We start from the raw sequence: 22,379 nt of genomic DNA, 5'->3' as shown, positions 1-22,379 counted from the left end.
GTAACCTTAACCCTAACTGTAATGCAAAGCCTAAACCTAACCCTGTCCCTATCAACTATCCCCTAAACCTAACCCGAACCCTAACCCTAAATCTAACCCTAACCCTAACCTCTAACCATATCCCTAACCCTAACCCTAACCCTAACCCTAACCCTAACCCTAACCCTAATACTAAACTTAATTTCTAACCCTAACCCTAAGCTCTAACCATAAAACTAACCCTATCCCTAACCCTAACCCTAACCCTAACCCTAACACTAAACTTAACTTCTAACCCTAACCCTAATCCTAACACTAAACCTGAACCTAACCCTAACCATAAAGCTAAAGACAAACCCTAATCCCAATCCAAACCCCAAACCTAACCCTAACCCTAACCCTAACCCAAAACCTAACACTAACCCTAAACCTAAGCATAACACTAACACTAACCCTAACCCTAAAGCTAATCCTAAACTTAAACGCTAACCAAAAACTGACACTAACACTAACTCTAAGCCTAAGAATATCCCTAAAACTAATCATGACCCTAACCCTAAATGTAATCCAAAGCCTAACCATAACACTATCCCTAACACCTATGCCCTAAACCTAACCGTAACCCTAACACTAAACCTAATCTTAACCCTAACCCTAACTGTAATCCGAAGGTTAAACCTAACCCTGTCCCTAACACTTATCCCCTAAACCTAACCCTAACCCTAACCCTAACTCTAACCCTAATCCTAACTTCTAAGCATAACCCTAACCCTAAACCTGACCCTAACATGAACCTTAACTTCTAACCCTAACCCTAATCCTAACCTTAAACCTCAACTTAACCCTAACCATAAGCCTAAGGACAAACACTAATCCCAATCCAAACCATAACTCTAGCCCTAACCTAACACTAAACCTAACCCTAACCCTAACCCTAAACCTAACCCAAAAAATAAACCTAACCCTAAAGCTAAACCTATCGTCTAAACTAATCCTAACCTTTACCCTAATACTAACCCTAACCGTAACCCTAACCCTAACCTTAAACCTAAATATAATGTTAAACTCTAACCAAAACCATAACCATAACCCTATCCCTAACCCTAAGCCTATCTTTTAACCCTAATCCTAGCCCTTACCCTGTACCTAAACCTAACCCTAACCCTAACACTAAACCTAACCCCAAATCTAAACCTAACCCTAAGCCTAAACCTAACCATAATCCTAAAACCTAACCCTAAACCTAACACTAACCCGAACCCTGTCCCTAACCCTAACTCTAAACTAAATCTAACGCTAACCTCTAACCATAACCCTAACCCTAACAATAACACTAATCCTAAAGTCGAACCGCAACCGTACCCCTTACACTAAACCTCAACCTAACCTATAACCCTAACCCTAACCACTAACACTAACACTGAACCTAACTGTAAACCTAAACCTAACCCTAACCCAAACCCTAACCCATACCTAACTTGTAACTCTAACACTAAACCTAACCATAATGCTAAACCTAACCCTAACACCTAACCCAAAACTAACCCTAACACTTACTCTAACCCTAACACTAACCCTAACCCTAACCGTAAACCTAAGCCCAACCCTAACCCTCTCCCTAACACCTATCCCCTAACCCTAACCCTAACCGTAACACTAACCTTAAGCCTAACCCTAAAGCTAACCCTAACCCTAAACACTAACCAAAAACTAAACCTAACACTAACTCTAACCCTCACAAAATGCCTAAAATTAACCATAACCCTAACCCTAACTGTAATCGAAGCCTAACCATAACACTATCCCTAACACCTATCGCTAAAGCTAACCATAACCCTAACCCTAAACCTGATCGTAACCTTAACCCTAACTGTAATGCAAAGCCTAAACCTAACCCTGTCCCTATCAACTATCCCCTAAACCTAACCCTAACCCTAACCCTAAATCTAACCCTAACCCTAACCTCTAACCATATCCCTAACCCTAACCCTAACCCTAACCCTAACCCTAATACTAAACTTAATTTCTAACCCTAACCCTAAGCTCTAAACATAAAACTAACCCTATCCCTAACCCTAACCCTAACCCTAACCCTAACCCTAAACTTAACTTCTAACCCTAACCCTAATCCTAACACTAAACCTGAACCTAACCCTAACCATAAAGCTAAAGACAAACCCTAATCCCAATCCAAACCCCAACCCTAAACCTAACCCTAACCCTAACCCAAAACCTAACACTAACCCTAAACCTAAGCATAACACTAACACTAACCCTAACCCAAAAGCTAATCCTAACCTTAAACGCTAACCAAAAACTGACACTAACACTAACTCTAAGCCTAAGAATATCCCTAAAACTAATCATGACCCTAACCCTAAATGTAATCCAAAGCCTAACCATAACACTATCCCTAACACCTATGCCCTAAACCTAACCCTAACCCTAACACTAAACCTAATCTTAACCCTAACCCTAACTGTAATCCGAAGGTTAAACCTAACCCTGTCCCTAACACTTATCCCCTAAACCTAACCCTAACCCTAACCCTAACTCTAACCCTAATCCTAACTTCTAAGCATAACCCTAACCCTAAACCTGACCCTAACACGAACCTTAACTTCTAACCCTAACCCTAATCCTAACCTTAAACCTCAACTTAACCCTAACCATAAGCCTAAGGACAAACACTAATCCCAATCCAAACCATAACTCTAGCCCTAACCTAACACGAAACCTAACCCTAACCCTAACCATAAACCTAACCCTAAAAATAAACCTAACCCTAAAGCTAAACCTATCGTCTAACCTAATCCTAACCTTTACCCTAATACTAACCCTAACCGTAACCCTAACCCTAACCTTAAACCTAAACCTAAACCGAAGCCTAACGCTACCCCTAAATGAAAACCTAAACCCTAGCCCTAACCCTAACAGTATCCCTAACCCTAACACTAACCCAAAACTTAACCCTAACCGTAACCCTAACGCTATCTCTAACTCTAACCCTAACCCCAACCCTAAGCCTAAACCTAACCTTAAACCTAACCCTAACACTAACCCTAACCCTAACCCTAAACCTAACCCTAACTGTAACCCTAACCCTAAACCTAACCTCTAACCCTAACCTTAATACTAAGCCTAACAAAAACCTAACTTCTAACCCTAACCCTAACCTTAATTCTAAATCTCAACGTAGCCCTAACCCTAACAATAACCATAACCATAACAACTAACGAATAACCCTTACCCTAACCCTAAACTTAAACTTGACGCTAACCATAATCCTAAAACTAAACCTAACTCTAAGACTTACCCTAATCGTAACCGTAATCCGAACCTTAACCCGAAGCCTAACCCTAAACCTATCCCTAACACCTAACCCCTAAACATAACCCTAACCCTAACCCTAACCGTAACCCTAACAATAACCCATAACCTAACTCAAGCCCCAACTCTAAACCTAACCCTAACCCTAACACTAACACTAACCCTAACCCTAACAGTAACACAAAATTCTAACCCTAAACCTAAACCTAAAAATAACCCTAACCCTTATCCTAAACCTATCGTCTAAACCTAATCCTAAACTTTACCCTATCACTAACCCTAACCGTAACCCTAACCCTAACCCTAAACCTAAACCTATACCGAAGCCTAATGCTACCCCTAAATGAAAACCTAAACCCTAGCCCTAACCCTAACAGTATCCCTAACCCTAACCCTAACCCAAAACTTAACCCTAACCATAAGCCTAACGCTATCTCTAACCCTAAACCTAACCCTAACACTAACCAAACCCTAACCATAACCATAAAACTAACCCTAACCCTAACCTTAACCATAAAACAAACCTAAACCTAACATTAACCCTAACGCAAAGATATCTTCTAACACTGACCTTATCCCTAACCGTAAACCTCAACCTAACCCTAACACTAACCATAAACTTAAAGCTAACTTCTAACGCTAAGCCTAACACTAAACCTAAGCCTCAACACTAACCCTAACCGTAACTCTAACCTCTAAGCCTAACCCTAACCCTAACCATAACCCTAACCCTAATCCTAACCCTAAATATAATGTTAAACTCTAACCAAAACCATAACCATAACCCTATCCCTAACCCTAAGCCTATCTTTTAACCCTAATCCTAGCCCTTACCCTATACCTAAACCTAACCCTAACCCTAACACTAAACCTAACCCCAAATCTAAACCTAACCCTAAGCCTAAACCTAACCATAATCCTAAACCCTAACCCTAACCCTAACACTAAACCAAACCCTGTCCCTAACCCTAACTCTAACCTAAATCTAACGCTAAACTCTTAGCATAACCCTAACCCTAACACTAACACTAACCCTAAAGTCGAACCGTAATCCTAACCCTTACTCAAACCCTCACCCTAACATATAACCCTAACCCTAACCACTAACCCTAACACTAAACCTAACTGTAAACCTAAACCTAACCCTAACCCAAACCTAACCCATACCTAACTTGTAACTCTAACACTAACCCTAACCATAATGCTAACCCAAACCTAAACCCTAACCCAAAACTAACCCTAACACTAACTCTAACCGTAACCCTAACCCTAACCGTAACCCTAACACGAATCCTAACCGTAAACCTAAGCCCAACCCTAACAGTCTCCCTAAGAGCTATCCCCTAAACCTAACCCTAACCCTAACCCTAACCATGACACTAATCTTAACCCTAACCCTAAAGCTAACCCTAACCCTAAACACTAACCAAAAACTAACCCTAATAATAACTCTAACCCTCACAATATGCCTAAAATTAAACATAACCCTAACCCTAACTGTAATCCGAAGTCTAATCATTACACTATTCCTAGCACCTATCACTAAAGCTAACCATAAACCTAACCCTAAACCTAATCGTAACCTTAACCCTAACTGTAATGCAAAGCCTAAACCTAACCCTGTCCCTAACAACTATCCCCTAAACCTAACCCTAACCCTAACCCTAAATCGAACCCTAAACCTAACCCGTAACCATAACCCTAACACTATCCCTAACCATAAGCCTAACCCTAACCACAATACTAAACTTAACTTCTAATCCTAACCCTAATCCTAACACTGAACCTGAACCTACACCCTAACCATAAACCTAAAGACAAACCCTAATCCCAATACAAACCCTAACCCTAACCCTAACCCTAACCCAAACCCTAACACTAACCCTAACCCTAAGCGAAACACTAACCCTAACCCTAACCCTAAAGCTAACCCTAACCTTAAACGCTAACCAAAAACTGACACTAACACTAACTCTAAGCCTAAGAATATCCCTAAAACTAATCATAACCCGAACCCTAACTGTAATCCAAAGCCTAACCATAACACTATCCCTAACACCTATCCCCTAAAACTAACCGTAACCCGAACCCTGAACCTAATAGTAACCCTAACCCTAACTGTAATCCGAAGGTTAAACCTAACCCTGTCCCTAACACTTATCCCCTAAACCTAACACTAACCCTAACCCTAACTCTAACCCTAACCCTAACTTCTAAGCATAACCCTAACCATAAACCTGACCCTAACACGAACCTTAACTTCTAACCCTAACCCTAATCCTAACCTTAAACCTCAACTTAACACTAACCGTAAGCCTAAGGACAAACACTAATCCCAATCCAAACCATAACTCTAGCCCTAACCCTAACAATAAACCTAACCCTAACCCTAAACCTAAACCTAACCCTAATCTCTAACTCTGTCGCTAACCCTAAACATAACTTCTAACCCTAACCCTAATCTTAACTCTAACCCTAACCCTAACGCTAACCCTAACCCTAAATCCTAACACACAACTAACCCTAACAATAACTCTAAGCCTAACAACATCCCCAAAACTAATCATAACCCTAACGCTAACTGTAATTCGAAGCCTAAACCTAACCCTATCCCTCAAACATATACCCTAAACCTAACCTTAACCCTAACCCTAAACCTAATGGTATCCCTAACCCTAACTGTAATCCGAAACGTAAACCTAACCCTGTCTCTAACACCTATCCCCTAACCCTAACCCTAACCATAACTCTAACACTAAGCCTAACATCAAACTGTAACCCTAACCCTAACTCTAACCTTAATACTAAACTTAACTTCTAACCCTAACCCTAATCCTAACCATAAACCTCAAACTAAACATAACCCTAAAGACAGACCCTAATACAGATCCTAACCCAAAACCTAACCCTCCCTAACACTAAACCTAACCCTAAACCTAACCCTAACCCTAACCTCTAACTCTAACGCTAATCTCTAACCCTAACCCTAACCGTAACCTTAATCCTAACACAAAGCTAACCTCTAACCCTCACCCTAAACCTAAGCCTGAATCTCAACCTAACCCTAACCCTAAATATAACCCTAAAGCTAAATTCTAACCCTAACCCTAACCGCAAACCTAAGCTTCAACTCTAAACCTAACACTACCCTAACCTCTAAGCCTAACCCTAACCCTAAATGAACCCTAATCCTAACACTAAATCTAACACTAACTTCTAACCCTAAACCTACCCTCTAACGTTAACCCTGTCTAACCCTAATGCTATACGCAACCCTAAAGCTAAACCTAAAACTAACCTGTAATCCTAACATTAATCCTAAATATAATCCTAAGCCTAACCCTAAACCTAAAAATAACCTAAACTAATCCTCAACATAACCTCTAACTCTAATCCTAAGCATTACTCTATCCCTAATTCTAAACCTAACCCTAACCCTAACCATAACCGTAATCCTAAACATAAACATAACCCTAAACCTAACCCTAAACCCTAACATTAAACTTAACACTATTCCAAACCCTGAATCTACAACTAATGCAAAACCTAACCCTAAACCTAACCCTAACCGTAACCCTAACGCTAAACCTAACCTCTAACCCTAACCCTAACCCTAACTCTAACAATAACCATAACCATAACAACTAACGAATAACCCTTACCCTAACCCTAAACCTAAACCTGACGCTAACCCAAATCCTAAAACTAAACCTAACTCTAAGCCTTAACCTAACCATAACCGTAATCCGAACCTTAACCCGAAGCCTAACCCTAAACCTATCCCTAACACCTAACCCCTAAACATAACCCTAACCCTAACCCTAACCGTAACCCTAACACTAACCCTTAACCTAACCCTAGCCCCAACTCTAACCCTAACCCTAACCCTAACACTAACACTAACACTAACAATAACACAAAATTCTAACACTAAACCTAACCCTAAAAATAACCCTAACCCTAATGCTAAACCTATCGTCTGAACCGAATCCTAACCTTTACCCTATCACTAACCCTAACCGTAACCCTAACCCTAACCCTAAACCTAAACCTAAACCTAAGCCTAACGCTACCCCTAAATGAAAACCTAAACCCAAGCCCTAACCCTAACAGTATCCCTAACCCTAACCCTAACCCAAAACTTAACCCTAACCATAACCCTAATCCTAACACAAAGCTAACTTCTAACCCTCACCCTAAAAGTAAGCCGAAACCTCAACCTAACCCTAACCCTAAATATAACCCTAAAGCTAAATTCTAACCCTAACCCTAACCGTAAACCTAAGCTTCAACTCTAAACCTAACACTACCCTAACCTCTAAGCCTAACCCTAAACCTAAATGAACCCTAATCCTAACACTAAATCTAACACTAACTTCTAACACTAACCCTACCCTCTAACCTTAACCCTGTCTAACCCTAACGCTATACCTAACCCTAAACCTAAACCTAAAACTAACCTGTAATAATAACATTAATCCTAAATATAATCCTAACACTAAACCTAAACCTAACAATAACCGAAACTAATCCTGAACATAACCTCTAACTCTAATCCTAAGCATTACTCTATCCCTAATTCTAAACCTAACCCTAACCCTAATCATAACCCTAATCCTAAACATAAACATAAACCTAAAGCTAACCCTAAACCATAACATTAAACTTAACACTATTCCAAACCCTAAATCTACAACTAATGCTAAACCTAACCCTAAACCTAATCCTAACCGTAACCCTAACACTAAACCTAACCTCTAACCCTAACCCTAAAAATAACCATAACCATAACAACTAACGAATAACCCTTACCCTAACCCTAAACCTAAACCTGACGCTAACCCTAATCCTAAAACTAAACCTAACTCTAAGCCTTACCCTAATTGTAACTGTAATCCGAACCTTAAACCGAAGCCTAACCCTAAAGCTATCCCTAACACCTAACCCCTAAACATAACCCTAAACCTAACCCTAACCGTAACCCTAACACTAACCCTTAAACTAACGGTAGCCCCAACTCTAATCCTAACCCTAAACTTAACACTAACACTAACCCTAACACTAACAGTAACACAAAATTCTAACCCTAAACCTAACCCTAAAAATCACCCTAACCCTAATCCTAAACATATCGTCTAAACCTAATCCTAACATTTACCCTATCACTAACCCTAACAGTAACCCTAACCCTAACCCTAAACCTAAACCTAAACCTAAGCCTAACGCTACCCCTAAATGAAAACCTAAACCCTAGCCCTAACCCTAACAGTATCCCTAACCCTAACCCAAAACTTAACCCTAACCATAACCCTAACGCTATCTTTCACCCTAAAATTATCCCTAACACTAACCAAACCCTAACCATAACCATAAAACTAACCCTCACCCTAACTTTAACCATAACACAAACCTAACCCTAACATTAACCCTAACGCAAAGATATCTTCTAACACTGACCTTATCCCTAACCGTAAACCTCAACCTAACCCTAACACTAACCATAACCCTAAAGCTAACTTCTAACCCTAAGCCTAACACTAAACCTAAGCCTCACCACTAACCCTAACCGTAACTCTAAAATCTAAGCCTAAACCTAACCCTAACCATAACCCTACCCCTAATCATAACCCTAAATGTAATGCTAAACTCTAACCAAAACCATAACCATAACCCTATCCCTAACCCTAAGCCTATCTTTTAACCCTAATCCTAGCCCTTACCGTATACCTAAACCTAACCCTAACCCTAACACTAAACCTAACCCCAAAACTAAACCTAACCCTAAGCCTAAACCTAACCATAATCCTAAACCCTAACCCTAACCCTAACACTAACCCGAACCCTGTCTCTAACCTTAACTCAAACCTAAATCTAACGCTAACCTCTAACCATAACCCTAACCCTAACACTAACACTAACCCTAAAGTCAAACCGTAACACTAACCCTTACTCTCACCCTCACCCTAACCTATAACCCTAACCCTAACCACTAACACTAATACTAAACCTAACTCTAAACCTAAACCTAAGCCTAACCCAAACCCTAACCCATACCTAACTGGTAACTCTAACACTAAACCTAACCATAATGCTAAACCTAACCCTAAACCCTAACCCAAAACTAACCCTAACACTAACTCTAACCCTAACCCTAATCCTAACCTAACGCTAACCCTAACCCTAATCCTAACCGTAAACCTAAGCCCAACACTAACCCTCTCCCTAACACCTATCCCCCAACCGTAACCCTAACAATAACCCTAACCATAACACTAACCTTAACCCTAACCCTAAAGCTAACCCTAACCCTAAACACTAACCAAAAACTAACATTAACACTAACTCTAACCCTCACAATACGCCTAAAATTAATCATAACCCTAACCCTAACTGTAATCCGAAGCCTAATCATAACACTATTCCTAACACCTATCCTCTAAAGCTAACCGTAACCCTAACCCTAAACCTAATCGTAACCCCAACCCTAACTGTAATACGAAGCAAAAACCTAACCCTGTCCCTAACACTTATCCCCTAAACCTAACCCAAACCCTAACCCAAACACTAACCCTAACCCTAACTTCTAAGCATAACTCTAACCCTAACCCTAACCCTAAACCTAACCCTAACCCTAAGCTCTAACCCTAAACCTAATCTCTAACCCTAACCCTAACCCTAACTGTAACCCTAATCCTAACACAAAGCTAACTTCTAACCGTCACCCTAACCCCAAACCTAAACGTCAACCTAACCCTAACCCTAAATATAACCCTAAAGCTAACTTCTAAACCTAACCCTAACACTAAACCTAAGCTTCAACTCTAACCCTAAACCTACCCTAACTCCTAAGCCTAACCCTAACCCTAAACGAACCCTAATCCTAACACTAAATCTAACACTAACTTCTAACACTAACCCTACCCTCTAACCCTAACCCTGTCTAACCCTAACAATAAATCTAACCCTAAACCTAAACCTAAAACTAACCACTAATCCTAACATTAATCCTAAATATAATCCTAACGCTAACCCTAAAATTAACAATAACCTAAACTAATCCTAAACATACCTTCTGATTCTAATCGTAAGCCTTACTCTATCCCTAACCCTAAACCTAACCCTAACCCTAACCATAGCCCTAAAACTAAACATAAACATAACCCTAAACCTAACCCTAAACGCAACCCTAAACCCTAACACTAAGCTTAACACTATTCCAAACCCTAAATCTACAACTAATGCTAAACTTAAACCTAAACTTAACCCTAACCCTAACCCTAACCCTAAACCTAAGCCTAATCCAAAAACCTCAACCTAACGCTAACCCTAATCCTAAAACTAAACCTAAATCTAAGCCTTACCCTAATCGTAACCGGAATCCGAACCTTAACCCAAAGCCTAACCCTAAACCTATCCCTAACACCTAACCCCAAAACATAACCCTAACCGTAACCCTAACCGTAACACTAACACTAACCCTTAACCTAACCCTAGCGCCAACTCTAACCCTAACCCTAACACTAAAACTAACACTAACACTAACACTAACACTAACCCAAACAGTAACACAAAGCTCTAACCCTAAACCTAACCCTAAAAATAAACCTAACCCTAAAGCTAAACCTATCATCTAACCTAATCCTAACCTTTACCCTAATACTAACCCTAACCGTAACCCTAACCCTAACCTTAAACCTAAACCTAAACCGAAGCCTAACGCTACCCCTAAATGAAAACCTAAACCCTAGCCCTAACCCTAACAGTATCCCTAACCCTAACACTAACCCAAAACTTAACCCTAACCGTAACCCTTACACTATCTCTAACACTAACACTAATCCCAACCCTAACACCAAACCTAACATTAAACCTAACCCTAACCCTAACACTAACCCTAAACCTAACCCTAACTGTAACCCTAACCCTAAACCTAACCTCTAACCCTAACCTTAATACTAAGCCTAACGAAAACCTAACTTCTAACCCTAACCCTAACCTTAATTCTAAATCTCAACGTAACCCTAACCCTAACAATAACCATAACCATAACAACTAACGAATAACCCTTACCCTAACCCTAAACCTAAACCTGACGCTAACCCTAATCCTAAAACTAAACCTAACTCTAAGCCTTACCCTAATGGTAACTGTAATCCAAACCTTAACCCGAAGCCTAACCCTAAACCTATCCCTAACACCTAACCCCTAAACATAACCCTAACCCTAACCCTAACCGTAACCCTAACAATAACCCATAACCTAACTCTAGCCCCAACTCTAACCCTAACCCTAACCCTAACACTAACACTAACCCTAACCCTAACAGTAACACAAAATTCTAACCCTAAACCTAAACCTAAAAAGAACCCTAACCCTAATCCTAAACCTATCGTCTAAACCTAATCCTAAACTTTACCCTATCACTAACCCTAACCGTAACCCTAACCCTAACCCTAAACCTAAACCTAAACCGAAGCCTAACGCTACCCCTAAATGAAAACCTAAACCCTACGCCTAACCCTAACAGTATCCCTAACCCTAACACTAACCCAAAACTTAACCCTAACCGTAACCCTAACGCTATTTCTAACCCTAACCCTAACCCCAAACCTAACCCTAAACCTAACCTTAAACCTAACCCTAACCCTAACCCTAACCCTAAACCTAACCCTAACTGTAACCCTAACCCTAAACCTAACCTCTAACCCTAACCTTAATACTAAGCCTAACAAAAACCTAACTTCTAACCCTAACCCTAACCTTAATTCTAAATCTCAAGGTAACCCTAACCCTAACAATAACCATAACCATAACAACTAATGAATAACCCTTACCCTAACCCTAAACCTAAACCTGACGCTAACCCTAATCCTAAAACTAAACCTAACTCTAAGCCTTACCCTAATCGTAACCGTAATCCGAACCGTAACCCGAAGCCTAACCCTAAACCTATCCCTAACATCTAACTCCTAAACATAACCCTAACCCTAACCCTAAACGTAACCCTAACAATAAACCATTACCTAACTCTAGCCCCAAATCTAACCCTAACCCTAACACTAACACTAACACTAACCCTAACCCTAAGAGTAACACAAAATTCTAACCCTAAACCTAAACCTAAAAATAACCCTAACCCTAATCCTAAACCTATCGTCTAAACCTAATCCTAACCTTTACCCTATCACTAACCCTAACCGTAACCCTAACCCTAACCCTAAACCTAAACCTAAACCGAAGCCTAATGCTACCCCTAAATGAAAACCTAAACCCTAGCCCTAACCCTAACAGTATCCCTAACCCTACCCCTAACACAAAACTTAACCCTAACCGTAAGCCTAACGCTATCTCTAACCCTAAACCTAACCCTAAAAATAAACCTAACCCTAAAGCTAAACCTATGGTTTAACCTAATCCTAACCTTTACCCTAATACTAACCCTAACCGTAACCCTAACCCTAACCTTAAACCTAAACCTAAACCGAAGCCTAACGCTACCCCTAAATGAAAACCTAAACCCTAGCCCTAACCCTAACAGTATCCCTAACCCTAACACTAACCCAAAACTTAACCCTAACCGTAACCCTAACGCTATCTCTAACCCTAACCCTAACCCCAACACTTACCCTAAACCTAACCTTAAACCTAACCCTAACCCTAACCCTAACCCTAACCCTAAACCTAACCCTAACTGTAACCCTAACCCTAAACCTAACCTCTAACCCTAACCTTAATACTAAGCCTAACAGAAACCTAACTTCTAACCCTAACCCTAACCTTAATTCTAAATCTCAACGTAACCCTAACCCTAACAATAACCATAACGATAACAACTAACGAATAACCCTTACCCTAACCCTAAATCTAAACCTGACGCTAACACTAATCCTAAAACTAAACCTAACTCTAAGCCTTACCCTAATAGTAACCGTAATCTGAACCTTAACCCGAAGCCTAACACTAAACCTATCCCTAACACCTAACCCCTAAACATAACCCTAACCCTAACCCTAACCGTAACCCTAACAATAACCCTTAACCTAACTCTAGCCCCATCTCTAACCCTAACCCTAACCCTAACACTAACACTAACCCTAACCCTAACAGTAACACAAAATTCTAACCCTAAACCTAAACCTAAAAATAACCCTAACCCTAATCCTAAACCTATCGTCTAAACCTAATCCTAACCTTTACCCTATCACTAAACCTAACCGTAACCCTAACCCTAACCCTAAACCTAAACCTAAACCGAAGCCTAATGCTATCCCTAAATGAAAACCTAAACCCTAGCCCTAACCCTAACAGTATCCCTAACCCATAACCCTAACCCAAAACTTAACCCTAACCGTAAGCCTAACGCTATCTCTAACCCTAAACCTAACCCTGACACTAACCAAACCCTAACCATAACCATAAAACTAACCCTAACCCTAACCTTAACCATAAAACAAACCTAAACCTAACATTAACCCTAACGCAAAGATATCTTCTAACACTGACCTTATCCCTAACCGTAAACCTCAACCTAACCCTAACACTAACCATAACCTTAAAGCTAACTTCTAACGCTAAGCCTAACACTAAACCTAAGCCTCAACACTAACCCTAACCTTAACTCTAACCTCTAAGCCTAACGCTAACCCTAACCATAACCCTAAACGTAATCCTAACCCTAAATATAATGTTAAACTCTAACCAAAACCATAACCATAACCCTAGCCCTAATCCTAAGCCTATCTTTTAACCCTAATCCTAGCCCTTACCCTATACCTAAACCTAACCCTAACCCTAACACTAAACCTAACCCCAAATCTAAACCTAACCCTAAGACTAAACCTAACCATAATCCTAAACCCTAACCCTAAACCTAACACTAACCCGAACCCTGTCCCTAACCCTAACTCTAAACTAAATCTAACGCTAACCTCTAACCATAACCCTAACCCTAACACTAAAACTAATCCTAAAGTCGAACTGTAACCCTACCCCTTACTCTAAACCTCACCCTAACCTATAACCCTAACCATAACCACTAACATTAACACTAAACCTAACTGTAAACCTAAACCTAACCCTAACCCAAACCCTAACCCATACCTAACTTGTAACTCTAACACTAAACCTAACCATAATGCTAAACATAACCCTAAACCCTAACCCGAAACTAACCCTAACACTTACTCTAACCCTAACACTAACCCTAACCCTAACCCTAACCGTAAACCTAAGCCCAACCCTAACCCTCTCCCTAACACCTATCCCCTGACCCTAACCCTAAACCTAACCCTAACCCTAACCCTAACCGTAACACTAACCTTAAGCCTATCCCTAAAGCTAACCCTAACCCTAAACACTAACCAAAAACTAAACCTAACACTAACTCTAACCCTCACAAAATGCCTAAAATTAACCATAACCCTAACCCTAACTGTAATCGAAGCCTAAACATAACACTATCCCTAACACCTATCGCTAAAGCTAACCATAACCCTAACCCTAAACCTGATCGTAACCTTAACACTAACTGTAATGCAAAGCCTAAACCTAACCCTGTCCCTATCAACTATCCCCTAAACCTAACCCTAACCCTAACCCTAAATCTAACCCTAACCCTAACCTCTAACCATATCCCTAACCCTAACCCTAACCCTAACCCTAACCCTAATACTAAACTTAACTTCTAACCCTAACCCTAAGCTCTAACCATAAAACTAACCCTATCCCTAACCCTAACCCTAACCCTAACCCTAACACTAAACTTAACTTCTAAACTTAACCCTAATCCTAACACTAAACCTGAACCTAACCCTAACCATAAAGCTAAAGACAAACCCTAATCCCAATCCAAACCCCAACCCTAAACCTAACCCTAACCATAACCCAAAACCTAACACTAACCCTAACCCTAAGCATAACACTAACACTAACCCTAACCCTAAAGCTAATTCTAACCTTAAACGCTAACCAAAAAATGACACTAACACTAACTCTAAGCCTAAGAATATCCCTAAAACTAATCATAACCCTAACCCTAAATGTAATCCAAATCCTAACCATAACACTATCCCTAACACCTATGCCCTAAACCTAACCCTAACCCTAACACTAAACCTAATCTTAACCCTAACCCTAACTGTAATCCGAAGGTTAAACCTAACCCTGCCCCTAACACTTATCCCCTAAACCTAACCCTAACCCTAACTCTAACCCTAATCCTAACTTCTAAGCATAACCCTAAACCTAAACCTGACCCTAACACGAACCTTAACTTCTAACCCTAACACTAATCCTAACCTTAAACCTCAACTTAACCCTAACCATAAGCCTAAGGACAAACACTAATCCCAATCCAAACCATAACTCTAGCCCTAACCTAACACTAAACCTAACCCTAACCCTAACCCTAAACCTAACCCTAAAAATAAACCTAACCCTAAAGCTAAACCTATCATCTAACCTAATCCTAACCTTTACCCTAATACTAACCCTAACCGTAACCCTAACCCTAACCTTAAACCTAAACCTAAACCGAAGCCTAACGCTACCCCTAAATGAAAACCTAAACCCTAGCCCTAACCCTAACAGTATCCCTAACCCTAACACTAACCCAAAACATAACCCTAACCGTAACCCTAACGCTATCTCTAACCCTAACCCTAACCCCAACCCTAACCCTAACCCTAAACCTAACCTTAAACCTAACCCTAACACTAACCCTAACCCTAAACCTAACCCTAACTGTAACCCTAACCCTAAACCTAACCTCTAACCCTAACCTTAATACTAAGCCTAACAAAAACCTAACTTCTAACCCTAACCCTTACCTTAATTCTAAATCTCAATGTAACCCTAACCCTAACAATAACCATAACCATAACAACTAACGAATAACCCTTACCCTAACCCTAAACCTAAACCTGACACTCACCCTAATCCTAAAACTAAACCTAACTCTAAGCCTTACCCTAATCGTAACCGTAATCCGAACCTTAACCCGAAGCCTAACCCTAAAGCTATCCCTAACACCTAACCCCTAAACATAACCCTAACCCGAACCCTAACCGTAACACTAACAATAACCCTTAACCTAATTCTAGCCCCAACTCTAAACCTAACCCTAACCCTAACACTAACACTAACACTAAACCTAACAGTAACACAAAATTCTAACCCTAAACCTAAACCTAAAAATAACCCTAACCCTAATCCTAAACATATCGTCCAAACCTAATCCTAACATTTACACTATCACTAACCCTAACCGTAACCCTAACCCTAACCCTAAACCTAAACCTAAACCGAAGCCTAATGCTACCCCTAAATGCAAACCTAAACCCTAGCCCTAACCCTAACAGTATCCCTAACCCTAACCCTAACCCAAAACTTAACCCTAACCGTAAGCCTAACGCTATCTCTAACCCTAAACCTAACCCTAACACTAACCAAACCCTAACCATAACCATAAAACTAACCCTAACCCTAACCTTAACCATAAAACAAACCTAAACCTAACATTAACCCTAACGCAAAGATATCTTCTAACACTGACCTTATCCCTAACCGTAAACCTCAACCTAACTCTAACACTAACCATAAACTTAAAGCTAACTTCTAACGCTAAGCCTAACACTAAACCTAAGCCTCAACACTAACCCTAACCGTAACTCTAACCTCTAAGCCTAACCCTAACCCTAACCATAACCCTAACCCTAATCCTAAACCTAAATATAATGTTAAACTCTAACCAAAACCATAACCATACCCCTATCCCTAACCCTAAGCCTATCTTTTAACCCTAATCCTAGCCCTTACCCTGTACCTAAACCTAACCCTAACCCTAACACTAAACCTAACCCCAAATCTAAACCTAACCCTAAGCCTAAACCTAACCATAATCCTAAACCCTAACCCTAAACCTAACACTAACCCGAAGCCTGTCCCTAACCCTAACTCTAAACTATATCTAACGCTAACCTCTAACCATAACCCTAACCCTAACACTAACACTAATCCTAAAGTCGAACCGCAACCCTACCCCTAACACTAAAACTCAACCTAACCTATAACCCTAACCCTAACCACTAACACTAACACTGAACCTAACTGTAAACCTAAACCTAACCCTAACCCAAACCCTAACCCATACCTAACTTGTAACTCTAACACTAAACCTAACCATAATGCTAAACCTAACCCTAACACCTAACCCAAAACTAACCCTAACACTTACTCTAACCCTAACACTAACCCTAACCCTAACCCTAACCCTAACCGTAAACCTAAGCCCAACCCTAACCCTCTCCCTAACACCTATCCCCTAACCCTAACCCTAACCGTAACACTAACCTTAAGCCTAACCCTAAAGCTAACCCTAACCCTAAACACTAACCAAAAACTAAACCTAACACTAACTCTAACCCTCACAAAATGCCTAAAATTAACCCTAACCCTAACCCTAACTGTAATCGAAGCCTAACCATAACACTATCCCTAACACCTATCGCTAAAGCTAACCATAACCCTAACCCTAAACCTGATCGTAACCTTAACCCTAACTGTAATGCAAAGCCTAAACCTAACCCTGTCCCTATCAACTATCCCCTAAACCTAACCCGAACCCTAACCCTAAATCTAACCCTAACCCTAACCTCTAACCATATCCCTAACCCTAACCCTAACCCTAACCCTAACCCTAACCCTAATACTAAACTTAATTTCTAACCCTAACCCTAAGCTCTAACCATAAAACTAACCCTATCCCTAACCCTAACCCTAACCCTAACCCTAACACTAAACTTAACTTCTAACCCTAACCCTAATCCTAACACTAAACCTGAACCTAACCCTAACCATAAAGCTAAAGACAAACCCTAATCCCAATCCAAACCCCAAACCTAACCCTAACCCTAACCCTAACCCAAAACCTAACACTAACCCTAAACCTAAGCATAACACTAACACTAACCCTAACCCTAAAGCTAATCCTAAACTTAAACGCTAACCAAAAACTGACACTAACACTAACTCTAAGCCTAAGAATATCCCTAAAACTAATCATGACCCTAACCCTAAATGTAATCCAAAGCCTAACCATAACACTATCCCTAACACCTATGCCCTAAACCTAACCGTAACCCTAACACTAAACCTAATCTTAACCCTAACCCTAACTGTAATCCGAAGGTTAAACCTAACCCTGTCCCTAACACTTATCCCCTAAACCTAACCCTAACCCTAACCCTAACTCTAACCCTAATCCTAACTTCTAAGCATAACCCTAACCCTAAACCTGACCCTAACATGAACCTTAACTTCTAACCCTAACCCTAATCCTAACCTTAAACCTCAACTTAACCCTAACCATAAGCCTAAGGACAAACACTAATCCCAATCCAAACCATAACTCTAGCCCTAACCTAACACTAAACCTAACCCTAACCCTAACCCTAAACCTAACCCAAAAAATAAACCTAACCCTAAAGCTAAACCTATCGTCTAAACTAATCCTAACCTTTACCCTAATACTAACCCTAACCGTAACCCTAACCCTAACCTTAAACCTAAATATAATGTTAAACTCTAACCAAAACCATAACCATAACCCTATCCCTAACCCTAAGCCTATCTTTTAACCCTAATCCTAGCCCTTACCCTGTACCTAAACCTAACCCTAACCCTAACACTAAACCTAACCCCAAATCTAAACCTAACCCTAAGCCTAAACCTAACCATAATCCTAAAACCTAACCCTAAACCTAACACTAACCCGAACCCTGTCCCTAACCCTAACTCTAAACTAAATCTAACGCTAACCTCTAACCATAACCCTAACCCTAACAATAACACTAATCCTAAAGTCGAACCGCAACCGTACCCCTTACACTAAACGTCAACCTAACCTATAACCCTAACCCTAACCACTAACACTAACACTGAACCTAACTGTAAACCTAAACCTAACCCTAACCCAAACCCTAACCCATACCTAACTTGTAACTCTAACACTAAACCTAACCATAATGCTAAACCTAACCCTAACACCTAACCCAAAACTAACCCTAACACTTACTCTAACCCTAACACTAACCCTAACCCTAACCCTAACCCTAACCGTAAACCTAAGCCCAACCCTAACCCTCTCCCTAACACCTATCCCCTAACCCTAACCCTAACCGTAACACTAACCTTAAGCCTAACCCTAAAGCTAACCCTAACCCTAAACACTAACCAAAAACTAAACCTAACACTAACTCTAACCCTCACAAAATGCCTAAAATTAACCATAACCCTAACCCTAACTGTAATCGAAGCCTAACCATAACACTATCCCTAACACCTATCGCTAAAGCTAACCATAACCCTAACCCTAAACCTGATCGTAACCTTAACCCTAACTGTAATGCAAAGCCTAAACCTAACCCTGTCCCTATCAACTATCCCCTAAACCTAACCCTAACCCTAACCCTAAATCTAACCCTAACCCTAACCTCTAACCATATCCCTAACCCTAACCCTAACCCTAACCCTAACCCTAATACTAAACTTAATTTCTAACCCTAACCCTAAGCTCTAAACATAAAACTAACCCTATCCCTAACCCTAACCCTAACCCTAACCCTAACCCTAAACTTAACTTCTAACCCTAACCCTAATCCTAACACTAAACCTGAACCTAACCCTAACCATAAAGCTAAAGACAAACCCTAAGCCCAATCCAAACCCCAACCCTAAACCTAACCCTAACCCTAACCCAAAACCTAACACTAACCCTAAACCTAAGCATAACACTAACACTAACCCTAACCCTAAAGCTAATCCTAACCTTAAACGCTAACCAAAAACTGACACTAACACTAACTCTAAGCCTAAGAATATCCCTAAAACTAATCATGACCCTAACCCTAAATGTAATCCAAAGCCTAACCATAACACTATCCCTAACACCTATGCCCTAAACCTAACCCTAACCCTAACACTAAACCTAATCTTAACCCTAACCCTAACTGTAATCCGAAGGTTAAACCTAACCCTGTCCCTAACACTTATCCCCTAAACCTAACCCTAACCCTAACCCTAACTCTAACCCTAATCCTAACTTCTAAGCATAACCCTAACCCTAAACCTGACCCTAACACGAACCTTAACTTCTAACCCTAACCCTAATCCTAACCTTAAACCTCAACTTAACCCTAACCATAAGCCTAAGGACAAACACTAATCCCAATCCAAACCATAACTCTAGCCCTAACCTAACACGAAACCTAACCCTAACCCTAACCCTAAACCTAACCCTAAAAATAAACCTAACCCTAAAGCTAAACCTATCGTCTAACCTAATCCTAACCTTTACCCTAATACTAACCCTAACCGTAACCCTAACCCTAACCTTAAACCTAAACCTAAACCGAAGCCTAACGCTACCCCTAAATGAAAACCTAAACCCTAGCCCTAACCCTAACAGTATCCCTAACCCTAACACTAACCCAAAACTTAACCCTAACCGTAACCCTAACGCTATCTCTAACTCTAACCCTAACCCCAACCCTAAGCCTAAACCTAACCTTAAACCTAACCCTAACACTAACCCTAACCCTAACCCTAAACCTAACCCTAACTGTAACCCTAACCCTAAACCTAACCTCTAACCCTAACCTTAATACTAAGCCTAACAAAAACCTAACTTCTAACCCTAACCCTAACCTTAATTCTAAATCTCAACGTAGCCCTAACCCTAACAATAACCATAACCATAACAACTAACGAATAACCCTTACCCTAACCCTAAACTTAAACTTGACGCTAACCATAATCCTAAAACTAAACCTAACTCTAAGACTTACCCTAATCGTAACCGTAATCCGAACCTTAACCCGAAGCCTAACCCTAAACCTATCCCTAACACCTAACCCCTAAACATAACCCTAACCCTAACCCTAACCGTAACCCTAACAATAACCCATAACCTAACTCAAGCCCCAACTCTAAACCTAACCCTAACCCTAACACTAACACTAACCCTAACCCTAACAGTAACACAAAATTCTAACCCTAAACCTAAACCTAAAAATAACCCTAACCCTTATCCTAAACCTATCGTCTAAACCTAATCCTAACCTTTACCCTATCACTAACCCTAACCGTAACCCTAACCCTAACCCTAAACCTAAACCTATACCGAAGCCTAATGCTACCCCTAAATGAAAACCTAAACCCTAGCCCTAACCCTAACAGTATCCCTAACCCTAACCCTAACCCAAAACTTAACCCTAACCATAAGCCTAACGCTATCTCTAACCCTAAACCTAACCCTAACACTAACCAAACCCTAACCATAACCATAAAACTAACCCTAACCCTAACCTTAACCATAAAACAAACCTAAACCTAACATTAACCCTAACGCAAAGATATCTTCTAACACTGACCTTATCCCTAACCGTAAACCTCAACCTAACCCTAACACTAACCATAAACTTAAAGCTAACTTCTAACGCTAAGCCTAACACTAAACCTAAGCCTCAACACTAACCCTAACCGTAACTCTAACCTCTAAGCCTAACCCTAACCCTAACCATAACCCTAACCCTAATCCTAACCCTAAATATAATGTTAAACTCTAACCAAAACCATAACCATAACCCTATCCCTAACCCTAAGCCTATCTTTTAACCCTAATCCTAGCCCTTACCCTATACCTAAACCTAACCCTAACCCTAACACTAAACCTAACCCCAAATCTAAACCTAACCCTAAGCCTAAACCTAACCATAATCCTAAACCCTAAACCTAAATCTAACACTAACCCGAACCCTGTCCCTAACCCTAACTCTAAACTAAATCTAACGCTAACCTCTAACCATAACCCTAACCCTAACACTAACACTAATCCTAAAGTCGAACCGTAACCCTACCCCTTACTCTAAACCTCACCCTAACCTATAACCCTAACCCTAACCACTAACACTAACACTAAACCTAACTGTAAACCTAAACCTAACCCTAACCCAAACCCTAACCCATACCTAACTTGTAACTCTAACACTAAACCTAACCATAATGCTAAACCT

This window comes from Cavia porcellus, unplaced genomic scaffold (assembly GCF_034190915.1).
Source record: "Cavia porcellus strain 051 isolate PalLab524CR breed Dunkin Hartley unplaced genomic scaffold, mCavPor4.1 scaffold_11, whole genome shotgun sequence".
NCBI classification, from domain to species: Eukaryota; Metazoa; Chordata; class Mammalia; order Rodentia; family Caviidae; genus Cavia; species Cavia porcellus.
The sequence above is the reverse complement of the archived record's forward strand: the minus strand, read 5'-3'. Positions refer to the sequence as shown.